This window comes from Ursus americanus, chromosome 5, assembly GCF_024610735.1.
Source record: "Ursus americanus isolate L20-20 chromosome 5, mUrsAme1.1.p, whole genome shotgun sequence".
NCBI lineage: Eukaryota > Metazoa > Chordata > Mammalia > Carnivora > Ursidae > Ursus > Ursus americanus.
In genome coordinates this window covers 22,111,290-22,128,858 of record NC_142131.1, presented here as the reverse complement: position 1 = coordinate 22,128,858, position 17,569 = coordinate 22,111,290, and the positions used below count along the sequence as shown (strand labels likewise).

The 17,569-nt window shown below is 35.5% G+C and overlaps 1 long non-coding RNA gene across 2 annotated transcripts; it reads left to right on the top strand.

Moving 5' to 3' along the window:
• The first annotated feature begins 386 nt into the window (after positions 1-386).
• On the top strand, positions 387-17,351 carry LOC123791501 (uncharacterized). Of its 2 annotated transcripts, none has more exons than XR_015724450.1 (2): positions 387-2,834; positions 16,086-17,351. It is a non-coding gene; the product is annotated as an uncharacterized LOC123791501 (long non-coding RNA). The 2 variants fall into 2 exon arrangements; XR_015724451.1 differs by lacking the exon at positions 387-2,834 and adding an exon at positions 2,841-10,678.
• The last annotated feature ends 218 nt before the right edge of the window (positions 17,352-17,569 follow it).

Here is a 17,569-nt window from a genome sequence, read left to right as displayed (position 1 = left end):
TGACTGCCAGGCTCACTCTGATCAATCTTTTATTCCCTTTTGAGGAAAAAATAAGTTTTTAGCTTCTGAGCTTCTAACACCCAGCTCTGGATATTTAAGGGCAATTTAAGAAATTCTTCAAAGAAATGTTTTTATCCTAAGAGCAATTTTCCTGTTACCTGCTAGAAGCAATATCTCTATAAAATGCAACTGCCAGTTTTCAACGCTAAAATGTCATTGTTGAGAGTCCTTTCCTTGGCATGAATTTTCAAAAACATTTCTGTTCCACCTTCCAAGGAAATGTTTACATATTAGTTAATGTTCAGTGGTAACTTTAATTGGGTTTCCCTTTAGGAAATTTTTTTTTAAGATTTCATTTATTTATTTGAGAGAGAGAGAGAGAGAGAGAGAGAGAGTGCACGCACAAGTGGGGGGGGGCGGCGCCGGAGGGAGAAGCAGGCTTCCTGCTGAGCAGGGAACACAACTCAGGGCTCGCTCCCAGGACCCTGAGATCATGACCTAAGCTGAAGGCAGATGCTTAACCAACTGAGCCACTCGGGCACCCCATCCCTTTGGGAAATTTCAAGAAAGCCTTAAACATTTTGTTATATAAAGTGATGCAGAAGGGACTGTAAGAATAAATACTGAAAACAAATTTCAAAAGGTAGATTAATCAGAAAGTGGGAAAATAAGAGCAAAATGAAGATTTAGAAAATGTATCAAAAAAAAGTCAAAATGCAGGAAAGAGCTCGGAATTGGTGATTGATAATTAAGACCAGCAATATTTCCTACTTCTACTGCCTCACTTTCCTTAGCTTAGATCTAAAGTGATTCTGCTGAGCAGGATTAAAACCAGAGATGAATGAGGAGGACAACGCAGACTCAGATTAATAGTTGAGGGAGCTAAGGAAAGTGAAATGTATGACCAGTTACAGAAAGTTACAGAATTATGTGGCAGATTTCTCAAAATTAGACTCTATTATTCTAAAATAAGATCCAAGTACAATGGGCATAAATTGAGGTTAGGCATCTTTTTAACGTAAACTTCCTAATTCTATCCTTTGTATAATTTTCGTTGTTGTTGGGATATGCATCATTATTTACTTACTTATTGATTTATAAAGACTTTTGTCTATTAAGGAATTAAACCTTTGTCTTTCATACCATTTATGTAAAGCAGACTTAAATGTTTATCTTAGAATCCTAACAAAAAGGGGGAATTAGGGGTGCAACTCAAGATTCTATTATAAAAGAGAAAGAACTTATTGTTAACAATAGAAGCTTATGTTTCCAGTTTCTGCAATCTTCTGTTTTCTTCATTAAGAGTAAACTTTAAACCAGGCTTTTCCTGCAACTCTGTTAAGTTTGGAATTAAAACAATTAATTAAATGGATTTAAAATTAAAGAAAACTTTGTTCTTAATTGGAAATCAATTGGCTTTGGATAGATCAGAAACTAAATGGTAATGGGATACAATCAAAGTAAATTTAGATGATAAAACTTGTGTCTTCCCTTTCATTTGGACAAAGAAAATATTAGGTGAAGATATGCCTGGAAAATACTGCGTGGTCATAAAATACCAACAGTGAAGTCTTAAATTAAGGTACAACTGAAACCATGTATTTTCAGAAGCACACTTCATAGCTTCTCTCCTTATCTGTATCGCTTCATTAAATTAGCACAAAAAAAAAACTTCGGAATACCATGGCAAGTAATTTAATAAGAATTACTTAATGTACCTGATCCAATTTTTCTGCAGGTAGATAATAAAAAGGTAAATGTGAGAGCATTCAAGATTTTATCCAGTCCCATGGTTTTAAGTACCATCTGTAAGCTGAGGTCTCCCAACTCTCCATTTTCAATCTTGACATCTCCACTGAAATCCAGCCACATATACAACTGAATTGTTGCAAGTTACCAACAAGTCCATATATTAATTTATCACAATAGATAAAACCATGTATTTGACACATCAATAATTAGGCATCCTTACCTGTCTTTTTTCCTCACATCCCACATCCAATCCCTTAGCAAATCTTGTGTTTGCTCTCTCCTAAACATAGTTTTAGGTCTAATTGTTTCTCACCATTGGCTCACTACTGAAGCCCTAGTCCATATCACCATCCTCATCCTTCTGCCTTACCTGCTCCCACTCTTGCTTCTCTATAGTCTATTCCCCACATAACTCCTCAGGTAATGTCTTAAAGCTTACATCAGATCAGATCACTTTCTAGCATCAAATTCTTTAATGGCTACCTTTATCAATAGTAGTAAACTCAAATTCAAACTCTTTACCATAAACTCACCTCCCCAATGTCATTTCCTATTACTACCCCAGCCTCCATGGTGGCCTTTTTCCTGCCTTGGGGTTTTTGCATTCCGTGTTCTCTCTAGCATACTTTCCCCCACATTTTCATATGCCTCAGTTCAGCTTAAATGTCACCTCCTTACTCCTAGTCACTCTTTGGGCCCCCTTTATTTTCTGCATGGCACTTATTATCTGAAATTATATTACTAATTATGAGTTCATTGACTGTTTCTCCCTAAGAGAAAGAAAGCAGGATGGGCCAATGATCAAATAGTTCAACTTCCTTGTATAGCGTAAGAAGACACTGAGGCCCACAGAAGGTAGATGTTTTGCCAGATGTACTTCCAATTAGTTAAGGGTGAAACGAGGAAGGAAAATGAGACAACAGTAGAGCAGAATTCTTCCTATTTATTTCCCTAAGTCACACTTCATCAATGTTTGTTTAATCCAATTATCCTTCCTTTCTCAAGATATCCAGTGGAGGGGAGAGAGCTCAACCTTCTCACCATAGACCTGCAGTTTTACCTACCACAGCTTTATAACTGAAGTATGTCATTTCTAAAAAAAAAAAAAAAATTATTTATTTATTTGAGAAAGAGAGAGAACCAGCAGGGGAGGGGCAGAGGGAGAGGGAGAGAGAAAATCCTCAAGCAGATTCCCTGCTGAGCAGAGAGCCCATGGCAGGGCCGGATCCCATAACCCTAAGATCATGATCTCAGCCAAAACCAAGAGTCAGATGCTTAACCTACTGAGCCATCCAGGTGTCCCTGAGGTATGTCATTCTTAAGCACATCATAAGTGTTTATATAACCATCCATTCCTAGAACCATTATAAATAACTGAGATGCCTTACCCAATAACTTCTGTTCATTTGGTGGCACCAAACAACTATAGAGGTTTTAAATTTTTAAGGCTTCCCACCACTCCAACTCTGGTAGGGATGGTAGGAAGCTCTGAATTAGAGATTGGTATTGTTTTAATTTTTTACTAAGTCATTGTAACTTGAATTCATAGAGATGATTTGTAGTGTCTCTTTAACTCTATTATTCATAAACACTTTTCAGTGTGAATGTGTGCTTTTGAAAATCTAAAATGTCTAAAGTAGGGGTGCCTGGCTGGCTCAGTCAGTAGAACATGTAACTCTTGATCTCAGGGTTGTGAGTTTGAGCTCCACGTTGGGGGTGGAGTTTACTTAAAGATAAATAAAATAAAATAAATAAAATGTCTTACATATTTGCTTTATGATTAGAGTAGACAGAATACAGATCTGTCTTTGATAAAGAAGGGTCTGGCAGTACCCCAGGATAGTCATTATGCACAACAGTCCTCATGTGTAGCAGGATGACAGAAGACCAAGGAATAGTAGACAGAAAAATGTTAGAGATTTGGCTTTGTGTATACCTACTACTTGGAGGTTATTTACAGCAATTTAATTGCTAAAATTAACTTTTTTTGTTATGACTTTAGTGATTCTCCTTAGAGGATTAAAAACCAAATTTGGATACTTGAGGACTTTGATTAGTTGATTTCAAAATAGTGAATCTTTTGTTATTATTTGAGGAATTTTGGAAACAAATACTATAGTTTATATAAATTATCAAGAATATATTAGTCACAGTATGGTTAGCATCATATTAGCTTCTATGTGATGTGAAAAAAGGAAGCAGAAAGCATAGTTCCTGTCTTTTAAGTTTTCAAAATGAACATTACTGTACATTTTGACTTTACTGCCCTTCTCTGAGTCAATGCTGGGTAACAGTTGGCTGATGTCAGCACAGTAGCCATTTTAGCAGGGCTGTTTCTGTCAATGTAGAAGTAGTATAGCTGATTTTTCAGAATTACCACAAACACCTCTTGAAGTTAATTGAACATATACTTGTAAGGCTTTACAGTATGCAAAATACTATATCATGTCTTGTGAGTGAGGAGAAAAGAATGTGAATAGATTTAAAAACTTGTCTTCTTTCCTAAAGGGGATATCCAGTAAGTATACGAGTCATCACAATATAAAGTCACATGTGATAATTGTTCTAAGAGAAGAAATTACAAAGTGTTGTAAACATTCAGAAAAGAGAGAGAATGCAATATGATAAAAGCATGAATAAAAAGTCTTCAGGAAGCCTAGGACATTTGTGCAGTGTTTTGAGGGTATTTTTTATGGACAAGGATAAGAAAAGGGCTGTGGAATGCGAATATTCCAGATGGAGAGAAATATAAAGAAATAGAGGCAGGTAATTCTAGAGTTCTTTTGGGAAGTAGGAAATAACTCACTCTGGCTGGGCATTGGGGCATATGTTATGGAAGATTCAGACAAAGTTCATATATCTCAATCAAAATAGTTTATACTTAATCCTCTAAGTGATGGAAACTACTGGGTTTTGTGAGCGGCAAGGTGATGTACTTAGAGTTGTGCATTAGGAAGATTAATTTGTAGCAGAAGACAAAATTGGAGTAGGGAAAGACTGAAGACCAATTAAGAGGCTATTATGATAATTCAGCTGAGAGGTAATGAGAGAAGGGATCATGGGAATGGAACAGAAGAGACCAATTCAAGAGATTAAGGAAGTCAAACCAATGGGATTTAGTGATTAATTGTAGGTGGATGGCAAATGTATCAAGAAGATTAGGGTGATAACAAGGTTTTAAGCTTGAGAGACTAAGAAAATGGTATCATTGACAGAAATAGTAATGTCTATAGAATACAGTGGAATTATTTTGGAATTCTGTTTGGGACTTGGCTTTAGACATGTTTGAAGCATTGTGCAACTGGAAATGCAGACCCAGAGCACAGGAAATAGGTCAGAACTGGTGATACAGTTTGTGTGAGTGCATGTGTGTGAGAGACAGATAAAAATTTAAGTAACTCTTGGGGCATCTGGTTGACTCAGTCAGAAGAGCAGCAATCCTGGGGTTATAAGTTCAAGCCCCATGGTGGGTGTAGAGATAACTTAAGTAAATAAAACTTTTTAAAAAAAATTTAAAAATTAAGTAACTCTTTGTTGACATGTAAAAGTCAATGAATTCACTAAAGGAGAAACAATGAACATTATCCCTTACATGTAAGAGATGAAAAGAAGAAGAGACACATAAAAAGAGAAAGAGTTAACAGAGAAGCTGGAGGGGAATCAGTAGACCAGTATTTCTAAAGCAAGGGCATTTTTCTTTCTTTATAAAATATATGTGACATCATGAGATTTTTTTAAGATTGTGCCTTCAAAAGGGATTTTTGAATATATTTATCCCCATCCTAGTAATAGTATAATTAAGTAAAATAGCAAGAAATCTTAGAACGTTCCTTTTTTATAGAGAAAACTTGGGTACATATCTTATCAGCAACCACAGTACATGAATAAATTTTGTATTCATCCATCCAACAAGTATTTGTTAAGCATGGAGGATGCTTAATTTGAAATTGCTTTTGACTAGAAAAATAGGATTAGAGGCTACTAATGGGAGCAATAAAAATTATGCCACTGATTCTTCAACCCAGAGACGGTTGTGCTTTATGAGCAAGGGAAGTAGGTAAATAATTTAAAGCCACTAAATTTTACATATGGTAACACACACAGATTTCTAATATGAGTTCTTAACTCACAGTGGTGAACTATTAACTGTTGCCACAAATAACCAGAATGGATTTTCCCCTTCATTCTCTTATTGTTTGATGTAATTACTGTTAACTACTTACTTATTGAAATTATCTCACTCATTAATTCAATATGGATTCAATAAATATTTACCAAGAGCCTATGATGTCAATCATCTTTCTAGGTCTTGCAAATCCAGCCCTGAACAAAATAGACAAAAATCTTTGTCTTCAGTTAATTATATTTCAGTGAGGGCTTATATTAATGAAAATTAGTAAAAATTTTAACAAACAAATTTTTTGTTTAAATGTCTAATATTGCATTATATCATTGTATTCTCATGTAATTTTCTAATATTACACATTTTTACACATGTGTCCTAAGTGGTTATTGTTCTTTTTGACTATAGTATAGTTATGTGCTCCAGGAAATTAAGTGGTTGTTGTTGTTTTCCAGTAAAGGACAACTAAAAACCTACTTGTTTCTTTATTTCCTACTATAAAATTATTGCCATTATTTTGAATAATTGTCTTTTGTTTTTTGATGAGGTAAAAATATAATAAAGGTATTTGGGGAAATACGTGTTTTATATTGATCATATTAACAGAGATGTATAGAAGAAATGTAATTAATAAATAGATAAGAAATAATAGAATTAGAAGATCTCCATTTTACAAACCCTAATACAATAACTGATCTAGATAGCAATCATCAGTGGCTGCTAAAACCATGAGGTAAATGGTTGATAGCAACTTTATAATGGATGAAACTGGATTTCTTGACCACTCTGAGTATCACAAAAAGTAGGAAGATCAGGTATTATGTGTCTCCAATGTAATACAATAAGAAGCACATAGAACCACTTATGTGTTTTTACCTAAAATAAAATAAAATAAAATAGAATAAAATAAAACCTGAATTTCTGAATCTAATCAAGCTTATATATAGAAAATAAGTTCCAACCACTATATATAGAAAATAAGTCTAAACAAATATGCTAAATTAATTCACAAACGTATCAATCAAATATATAGTGTGAGAAATCCAATAGGACAAATGACCTGATTTAAAAGGAATGACCTTGTAGGGGAGGGTCCTTAATGAGAACTAGTATAGAAAGAAGGAAAGTCTTATGAACTAAAAGAAACTTAAGACAGAAGTCATTCAAATGTGATGTATAGGACTTGTTTGGATTCAAAGTCAAGTAAATGAACTATAAAAAGATGTTTTTGAGACAATGGGGAAGGAAGTTGGGAACATGGACTGGATGTTGGCTGATACAAAATAATTATTGCTAATTTTGTTAGGTATGATAATGGTCCTTTGATTATATTTCTAAAAATTCTTCTCCATTAGAGAGACATATTAAGTATTTATAGAAGAAATGATATGGTGTCTATAATTTTATTTAATATATTCTGACAGTAAAAGAAAAGGAAAATAACAACATATGAGAAATTGATGAATGTTCAAAGGTTGTGTAATTGTGAAGCATAGGGGTTCATTCTTATACTTTATTTTTAAATCTTTCCATTCTAAAAAACGAGTTGTACGTGTATTTTGTAGTAAAAGTGTTATTTTAATCAATTTGAAATTTTAAACAATTTGTAATTGTTTTCTCATATTGATGTTATGTAGTCCCCTTTGGTGCTATTCTTGGGTATAGAACATGATGTCAAATAGGGCTTTCAGAAAGTTTTTTTTTTCTTCAAGGTTTAATTTAATTTTTAGTTAGTTGACATGTAGGGTAATACTGATTTGAGAAGTAGAATTTAGTGTTTCATCACTTACATATAACACCCAGTGCTCATCCCAGCAAGTGCCCTCCTTAATACCCATCACCCATTTAACCCATCCCCCACAAACCTTTCTCTATTAACCCTCAGTTTGTTCTCCATAGTGAAGAGTCTCTTATGGTTTGCCTCCCTCTCTTTTTATTCTTTCCTTTCCCCTTGTTCATCTGTTTCATTTCTTAAATTCCACATATGAGTGAAATAATATGGTATTTGTCTTTCTCTGACTGACTTATTTTGCTTAGCATGATACATTCGAGCTCTATCCACATCATTGCAAATGGCAAGATTTCATTCTTTTTGATGGCTGAGTAATATTCTCTCTCTCTCTGTGTGTGTGTGTGTGTGTGTGTGTGTGTGTGTGTGTGTGTGTGTATGCATGCCACCTCTTCTGTATCCATTCATCAGTCAATGGACGTTTGGGCTCTTTTCATAATTTGGCTGTTGTTGATAATGCTGCTATAAACATCAGGGTGCATGTGCTCCTTTGAATCCTTTATATCCTTTGAGTAAATACCTAGTAGTGCAATTGCTGGGTCATAGGGTAGCTCTATTTTTAACTTTTTGAGGAAACTCCATACTGTTTTCCAGAGTGTCTGCACCAGTTTGCATTCCATCCAACAGTGCAAGAGGGTTCCCCTTTCTCCGCATGCTCACCAACATCTGTTGTTTCTTGAGTTACTTTTAGCCATGCTGATAGGTGTGAGGTGGTATCTCATCATGGTTTTGATTTGGTTTTTCCTGATGATGAGTGATGTTGAGCATTTTTTCATGTGTCTGTAGCCATTTGTAGACAGCAGGGTATTTTAGGAAAAGAAGGAGAGCATGCACATAAGAGGGATAAAGAAGAAAGGAAAGAAGAAAGATAATTCAAATTACCAACTTGAGATTGCAAGCCCTATTATGAAGTTAAAACATTATTTAAGAAATCTAGTAATAGGGTGCCTGGGTAATTAAGTCAGTTAAGCATCTGTCTTCATCTCAGGTCATACCAAGGACTTGGGATCAAGCCCCGGCATGGGGCTCCCTGCTCAGTGGGGTGTCTGTTTCTTCCTCTCCCTCTGCCCCTCCTCCCACTCATGTGCTCTCTCTCGCTCACTCTCTCTCTCAAATAAATAAATAAAATCTTTTAAAAAAATAGAATTCTAGCAATAAAGCCAAATAGATAAGAGAGCATGATTATGATATAAGCAGCATTTCATATCATGGAAAAATGGGTTATTTTAACATTGGTGTTAAGGCAACCAGATATACTTCTACAGAAAATGTTTTTATGGATACCTCCTTAATTTCTTATACAAAAAAAAAAAATTTCCAGATGAAATTTATAAGTAAAGAATATAAAACCATAAAGACAAAAGATAATTTTTAAAATTAATTTGGCATTGGGAAATACTTTCTAAATATAACACAAAGTCATAAAAATTGTTAATGCGGCAATACAATAAAATTAAAAAAGAATGCTGTTTAGCAAAAGACAGCAACATCAAAAGACAACAACCCCAAACAAAAACAAGAAAACAAAGACAAAAACCTTAGGAAAAATACTTACACTTAACAATTAATATAAAGCAGCTCCTACAAATCAACAAGACCAAAAACACAATTAAAAAAACAGGTTAAAAAATGGAAAGTTCATAGAAAAGAAACAAAATGGTTTTTAAACATATAAATAGATGTTTAAACATATAAATAGATGTTTACTCTCCCTTATTTTAGGAAGGAAGCATATGAAAGCTACATTAAAATTCTCATGTTAACATACCTAATCATCAAAGATCTGAAAGTTCAGTAACATAAGGAAATAGGAAATCTTAGATGTTATTGGTGTGATTTTGAATTGGTAAAATAATTTAGGGAGGGAAATGCGGCCACATATATAAAAAACACATGTTCTTTTTTCCCAGCAGTTCCACTTCTTGGAATTTATCTAGTGTATTCTTGCCCTTGAGTGAAATTATATTGCCACAAAGATATTCAGTGTTGTAATATAAGAGCTTCATAACAATGTAAGTGACTATGAATAAGGGTTCAGTTAAAGAAATTATGCTACAGCCACACAAAGAAACACAATGCAGCTATTAAAAATAATATGAGAAATTTATATGTAAGGGGCACCTGGGTGGCTCAGTTGGCAAAGTGTCTGCCTTTGGCTCAGATCATGATCCCAGGGTCTTGAGGTGGAGCCCACGTTTGGCTCTCTGCTCAGCCGGGAGCCTGCTTCCCCCTCTCCCTCTGCCTGCCACTCTCCCTGCTTGTGCTTTCTTTCTCTGTCAAATTAATAAATAAAATCTTTTTTTAAAAAGAAATTTATATGTAGTTCACATAGGAGACAAAAATGGTTATCATATAGAAACACAGAGATAGAGAGATACAGATACAGCAAGGAAGCAAGGTGAAAAGAAAATCTATAACATACAACTTGAAAAAAAACGAAAGGATATACTCACACATGTTTATATATGAAGACTGTCTCTGCAACTGCTAAGAGTTCGCTTCTAGAAAAGGAACAGGTGACTGGGGGCTAGGATGAAAGAGAAGCTTCTCTTTTCCTTCTGTACCTCCTTTTGCACATTTTGCATTTGCTGTCATGGGGATGTTCTACTTTTCAGAAATTTTCCATTCATTAATTAATGTTTAAAAGAAAGAAGATGAGTTCTAAAGAGATGAATTTGTGTCTTACTGCCAAATGTCGGATATGAATATGGAGACAAGTACAGAAGGCTTTATGTAAAATTAATTCTACATTTGGAACTCATTTCTCCTTTGACAGTGATTGAATAACAGTCCAGATAGGCTGTTGAAACAAGATTATTGTTGTTGAAACAAGATTATTTTTCTATGATTTTCTTGTATTCCTCTCACAGCTCTTGTTTGTTTAGCTTTATGGATGGCAGGTGGAAATGCCCAGGGGAAGTTCTAATGCACCTCAGAGGAAGCTGGCTCCTATTTGGGCAAGTTATGAGAGATCGGAGAGCCTACAGCAGTTTTCAAGGCTGGGGATCCCAAAGGTGAAAGTGCTGTCTTTGTAATTGAGAAGCTCACGTAAACCCCAAGGGTCAACACAATTGACTGCCTTTAAGCCAAGGAACTACCAAACCATCTAAGTGATTTAAATGCATGTCAGAGGAGCCTACTTCCCTAAGCTGTGGCATTGCCTTCCCTATTTATATGTGGGACTTCCAGGGCTCTAACTTTCCTCCTGTGGCAGAAGAGCCTTCAACCTGGAATTGCAAGAGAGGGGAGAATGGAATTGGGTATGTGCAAGTAACCTACAGGGCCAGGTTTGACCTTTTCCCATTTTCTGGGGTCTTAATGTCTTTGAGCATCTAACCTGGTACCTGCATGTTCTTTTCTGGCAATGTCATAGCCCAGTTCATTTTATTGCGAGGGTCTAAAGAAACTGTGTAAGGTTCCATTTCTCCCCTCAGTACACTAGGATCTAAATGTAAGACCCGAGGGCATGTAAAGAAGTGGGGGATTCATACACACAGTGGTCTCTCCAAACTAGTAGGGATGCTGCTTTGTGTTCCGCACAGTTTGGTATATCCACACAGCATTCCTTGTGCCAGATGCATGTATATGTGAGATGCACACACCACACACACAGAAAGAGGTTGCAAATAGCTTGTTCAGCTATGTCTATTACTCCCTTCACTGTTGCCTCTAGGAAAAGAAAAAGATATGCCTTTGGCAAAGACATTTTTCCCCTGAGGAATCAGAACCAAGCCTAGGCAAGACCTCAAAGTAAGCCCATTGGCTTTCAGAGCCTTTCATGTGCACTTCTGGACCTCACACTGTTAAACTTTCCTACGACCTACCTTCAGATCCATGCACTGAATTTTTCCTAACTCTCTTATTCTTCCTTTCTATATGATTCTGAATAGTAGCAGACATATATGCCATCCCAGAATATGCCATAGAATTACTTTGAGTACTTTAAAAAATGCAAGCGTAAGAAGAGTGTTTCGACCTGTCTTTTCTTCCTAAAAGCAGTAGATAAAACTCCCATGTGCAAGATTCCTCTTTATACCAGGAGGAAAGAAACATTCTCATTACCATAGATGGGGACTCAAGGCTGAGAGAATTCTGTACAAGAACATCTTACTAGAGGGGCGCCTGGGTGGCTCAGTCGTTGAGTGTCTGCCTTCGGCTCAGGGCGTGATCCCAGGATGCTGGGATCGAGCCCCGCATCGTGCTCCCTGCTCGGCTGGGAGCCTGCTTCTTCCTCTCCCACTCCCCCTGCTTGTGTTCCTTCTCTCACTGGCTGTCTCTCTCTCTGATTTTAAAAAGATTTTTAAATAAAATCTTTAAAAAAAAAAAAAGAACATCTTACTATAATACTCATCTGCTGTTAGCCTCCCCATGTATTTTAGTTACTTTTCTACTATTGCTTCTCTTTCTTCAACCCAGAATAGAAGACATTTAGCTTTTACCACTTCTTCAGTTCTTCATTTCCTTGTGAGGGCTCCTGTATCATGCAAAACTTGTATAAAATCTGTATGTTTTTCTCCTGTCAACCTATCTTATGTCAGCTTAATTCTCAGGCCCAACCAGAGACCCTAAGAAGGTAGAAGTGAAGTTTTGCCTCCTGTATAGTTTCTTCCCCTCTCCTATTAAAATGTAATGGCCCTACCACCCATTTCTTCATTGTCAAATTTTTGTGAAAAAAAAAAAAACATGTACTCTAATGCATAGCTAAAACTCTAATATATGTGCTAATGTTATACCTTCTTATACAACATATTTGCATTTAAATAGAGTTGTCTAGAGATTTAATGATTTAACCCAAAGGGATTAAAATGTCTCACATTTGTATAGCACTTGGTAGATTATTTCAAAGAGCTTTTCACAAACAAGATTTCTTATGAACCTCTAAGTCACCCTGAGGCTGAGAGGGTAGGCATTTTAATATACATGCACACTGTTGATAACTTTAGGTTCTGAGAAGTTTAGTAGATGCTTCAGAGTCACACAGTCAATAGCAAGATACTGACTGAGGTCTCACAACTCTGATTTCAGCATTCTTTCCATCACATCAGACACCCTCAGAAATAAATGTAAGCTGTCTATACGCATATAGTAGTCACCAAAAATATGTTGATTTTTGGTGACCACTGCTCCAGTGGCTCCTTCTGCTCAAAGGGCCAGTAGCATTTGAGGGATGAAGCTGCAGATGATTTCCTGAACCTCTTACCTGTAAGGACCCAGATGGTGGAGAGAAGGTCTTAGGATTTTTGGTCAAACAATGAACGAAACTACTTGATTGGTTGAAAAAAAGTCACAATATTTTTTTTTTTCAGTTTCTTGGATAAACCACACTAGAATTAGCTGGGGATGAGGTCTAAGGTTCTGTTAAAAAAGCATATTTCTCAGCCATTGCTCCTATTAACTAAACCAGAAATAGAATTTCTGATGCACAAGCCATTTGAGAAATGTTAACTTATTTCTTCTTCCTGAGGACAAATGTATGTCATTTCCATGTGAAAATTCTCCAGTGTTTACCAGGGTATCATAGACAGGCTAACTTCTTTTTCATGCCAGCCAAGACTTCCTGCAGTTTTGTATTAGCCGGGGTTCCCCAGTTCCTTAGTACTGCTTTTCACTCTGATCCCTGCAGCTTCCTCCGTCAGGGCTTTTCCATCCATAACTTGCCCTTACTGCCATTGCGTAATGTTCCACGTAATTTTTCTTGATCAGTTGCGGTTTCCTCCTTCCTCCGAACTCACAACACAACACCCTTTTCAAAAAGTGTCAGTTCTATGAGTTTTGACAAATGCATGTAGTCCTATAGCCACCACAATCAAGGTATAGAAGTTTCATCCCTCAGAAATCCCCTCTACAGGAATCATCTCCTCCTTACCCCCAGACCCTGACTCACCGGTTCTCTGTCCCTATAGTTTTGCTTATTCAGAATGTCACATAAATGAAATCAGACAGTATTTAGTCTTGAGTCTGGCTTCATACACTTAACATGGTGCATTTGATATTTATTTATGTAATATGTATTGTAAATCGCTAGTTTATTACTTTTGCTTGCTGAATATTATTCCATTGTGTAAAGGTACAATTTCTTCATACATTCACAAGTCATTTGGATCATTTCCACTTTTTGGATATGATGAATACAGCCACTGTAAACACTGATATACAGATTTTTATGTAAACCTAAGCTTTCCTTTCTCTTGAATAAATATCTAAGAGTGGGATTTATGGGTTGTATGGTAAGTGTAAGTTTTAACTTTATAAAAAACTGTCAAACTATTTTTTGAACTATTTTGCATTCTTATATCAGTGTTTGAGAGTTGCAATTGCTCTATATTTTTAAAATCACTTGGAATTGTCTGGTTTTTGTTTTGTTTTTAATTTTTGGCATCCTGATGGCTGTATATTGGTATCTCATTATAGTTTTAATTTGCATTTCTTTAATGATTAAGGGTGCTGAGTATCTTTTCTTGTGCCTATTTGTCATCCATGTATCTTCTGTGGTTCCCTGTCTTCAAATCTTTGTGCATATTTTTTTTTATTGGGTCGCTTATTTTCTTTTTCTTTTTTGGGGCGGTTGTTTATTTTCTTATTGAGTTTTGAGAGTACCTTAAATATTTTGAATACATGTCCTTTACTAGATACATGTTTTGCAAATATTTTTTTTAAGTCTGTGGCTTGTACTTTTAATTTCTTAGTTTTTATTCAGAGGCCAGAAGTTTTTAAATTTTTACGAAGATCAGCTTATACGTATTTTTATGGACTGTGCTTTTGGTGTCATATCTAAAGAATGCTTGCTAAACCCATAATTATTTTCTCCTTTGTTTTCTTCTAGTTTTGTAGTTTTTAGTTTTACATTCGGGTGCATTACTCATTTTGAGTTAATTTTGTGCGTGAGTCAAGGTTCCTTTGGTTGGAAAGATTGGACTTTTTCATTGAACTGTCTCTGTAACTTTGTTGAAAGTCAATTGACCATATGTGTATGGTTCTATTTCTAGACTATATATTTTATTCCATTGATCTATCCATAGGTGATAACTTTTTTGTTTTGATTACTCCTTATGGCTTTGTAAAAAACCACTTTCCACCTAACATCAAAGCTACTTAATATGCCTTTCTTTGCTCCTTTATGAAATTATGAACTAAAGGAAAACTCTGGGTCTGATACATCTTTACATTTTCTTGGCTCGTTTACTAAACTGTGAACTAAGAGAAGTTTCTGGGTCTGATACATCTTTGCATTACTTACCTCAAAGGTCTACACAGACAACATCATCAAGATATGTTGAATACATGATTTCAAATCACATTTTTTGTCTATATAGCCACCATCAGAGTTGTTTTTGTATTTTTTGTTTTTTTGCTGGAGGACAAACTTAAGTTGGCAAGTTTGATAGAAGGAAGATTATAATGCTCTTCCCTTTTATTCCTAGAAAGATACATACTCCTTTATATGAAGTAAAAATATCCAACTCATTAGAAATTAGACAAAAAGTGTTTTATTCCATATTGTAAGGGCCACATCTCAGAGTCACCAGATTCACATATCATCTATATTGCTGAAGGGAATAAAACAGGGCTTACTAGAAGAAATTCATGGGAATTACGTAGGAATATGAAATATTTTCAAGTGAAAGAGAACCCATTCTGGAAATAAAGAATAAAATAGCATAAAATGTTAAATGTATAAAGGTTCTTTATTCATGTGTTTATGTATGGAGTGCTAATAGTATTAGTTGTTACATTGTACTGGTAAATATTTGGGGCTTTCACATTCTGAAACAATTTATTTAGAAGATGACACAAATGGTACTTTTACTGTCAGTATCATCTGAATAGTAGGCCTTAGTTTCTGGTATTGTTATTTGCTGGAAGCTAGTTTAATCATGTATAGCAGGTTAAAGAGCAAGTGACCTTTTCAGAAATGAGGGGGGCACTAACTGTATCAAATGAGTTGTGTCTTTTTTTGTCTGACAGGACAGATGTTAGGCTGTGTTGGCATTTGCACAAATGCACAAATAATGTCAACTGGGGTTGTTAATTTATAGAAGAATTCCTATTACCCAGTGCCTCAATATGATAAATCTTATTATCACTCTTGTTCTCACATACTTCTGTCAACATTTGCTGAGACATAGGCAGGAAGATTTTGTTCTGGTAAAGGTCACCTCATGCTAACTGATAGTACACTGGCATTGTAAAAATGATTTAGAGTGTCCAGACATCACCAAGCCAACTGTCAGTTTCAGACAAGTTGGTCAAATAAGTCTGAAGCTTATAATCTAGGATGAAAAGGGAGAAGGCAGTTTTTCAGAAATTTTGGATATCATGTAATATGGACATGGTTTAGGATATTTTATTGCTCCAATTTCTTTCAAATTCAGTTTATCATGTCCTTTGTCATTTTGAAGTCTTTTTATCTCCTTTCTTCAGCTGCTAGTAATGAGAATGAAAAGTCCATACCTGTGTTGGGAAAACTGGACAGCAACATGCAGAAGAATGAAACTGGACCACTTTCTTACACCATACAGAAAAATAAATTCAAAATGGATGAAAGACCTAAATGTGAGACAGGAAATTATCAAAATCCTAGAAGGGAACACACTTCTTTGACCTTTGCTATAGCAGCTTCTTACTAGACACATCTCTAGAGGCAAGGGAAACAAAAGCAAAAATGAACTATTGGGACTTCATCAAGATAAAAATCTTCTGCACAGCAAAGGAAAGAATCAACAACACTGAAAAGCAACCTATGGAATGGGAAAAGATTTTTGTAGATGACTCTGATAAGGGGTTAGTATCTGAAATCTATAAAGAATTTATCAAACTCAACACCCAAAAATCAAACAATCCAGTTAAGAAATGGGCAGAAGACATGAACAGACATTTGTCCAAAGAAGAAATCCAGATGGCTAACAGACCCATTAAAAGAGCTCAACATCACTCATCATCAGGGAAATACAGATCAAAACCATGATGAGATAACACCTCACATCTGTCAGCATGGCTAAAAGTAACAACTCAAGAAACGACAGATGTTGGTGAGGATGTGGAGAAAGGGGAGCCCTCTTGCACTGTTGGAAGGAATGCAAACTGGTGCAGACATTCTGGAAAACAGTATGGAGTTTCCTCAAAAAGTTAAAAATAAAACTACCCTATGACCCAGCAATTGTACTACTAGGTATTTACCCAAAGGATATAAAAATGCTGATTCAAAGGGGCACATGTACCCCAGTGTTTATAGCAGCATTATTGACAATAACCGAATTATGGAAAGAGCCCAAATGTCCATTGACTGATGAATGGTTACGGGAGAGGTGATTATATCTATATTATATATCAAAATATATAAAATGGAATATTAGGCATATTACTCAGCCACCAAAAAGAATGAAATCTTGCCGTTTGCAATAACATGGATGAAACTAGAGTATATTATGTTAAATGAAGTTAGTCAGTCAGAGTAAGACAATTACCATATGATTTCACTCCTATGTGGAATTTAAGAAACAAAACAGATGAACATAGGGGAAGGGAAGGAAAAAAATAAGATAAAAAAAGAGAGGGAGACAAACCATAAGAGACTCTTAACTATAGAGAAAAACGAGGGTTGCTGGAGGGGAGGATAGGCTAAATGGATGATGGGCAGTAAGGAGGTCACTTGTTAGGATGAGTGCTGGGTGGTTGTTTTTTTTTTTTTTTTTTTTTTGTTTTATGTTCAGTTAGCCACTGTTAGGTACATTAGTTTTTGATGTAGTGTTCAATGATTCATTAGTTGACTGGGTGTTATATGTAAGTGATGAATCACTAAAGTCTACTTCTGAAACCAAAACTACATTATATATTCACTAACCTGAATTCAAATAAAAAACTACCTTGCTGTAATGGTAAAAAGACCTAAACGTCTGCATAAAAAT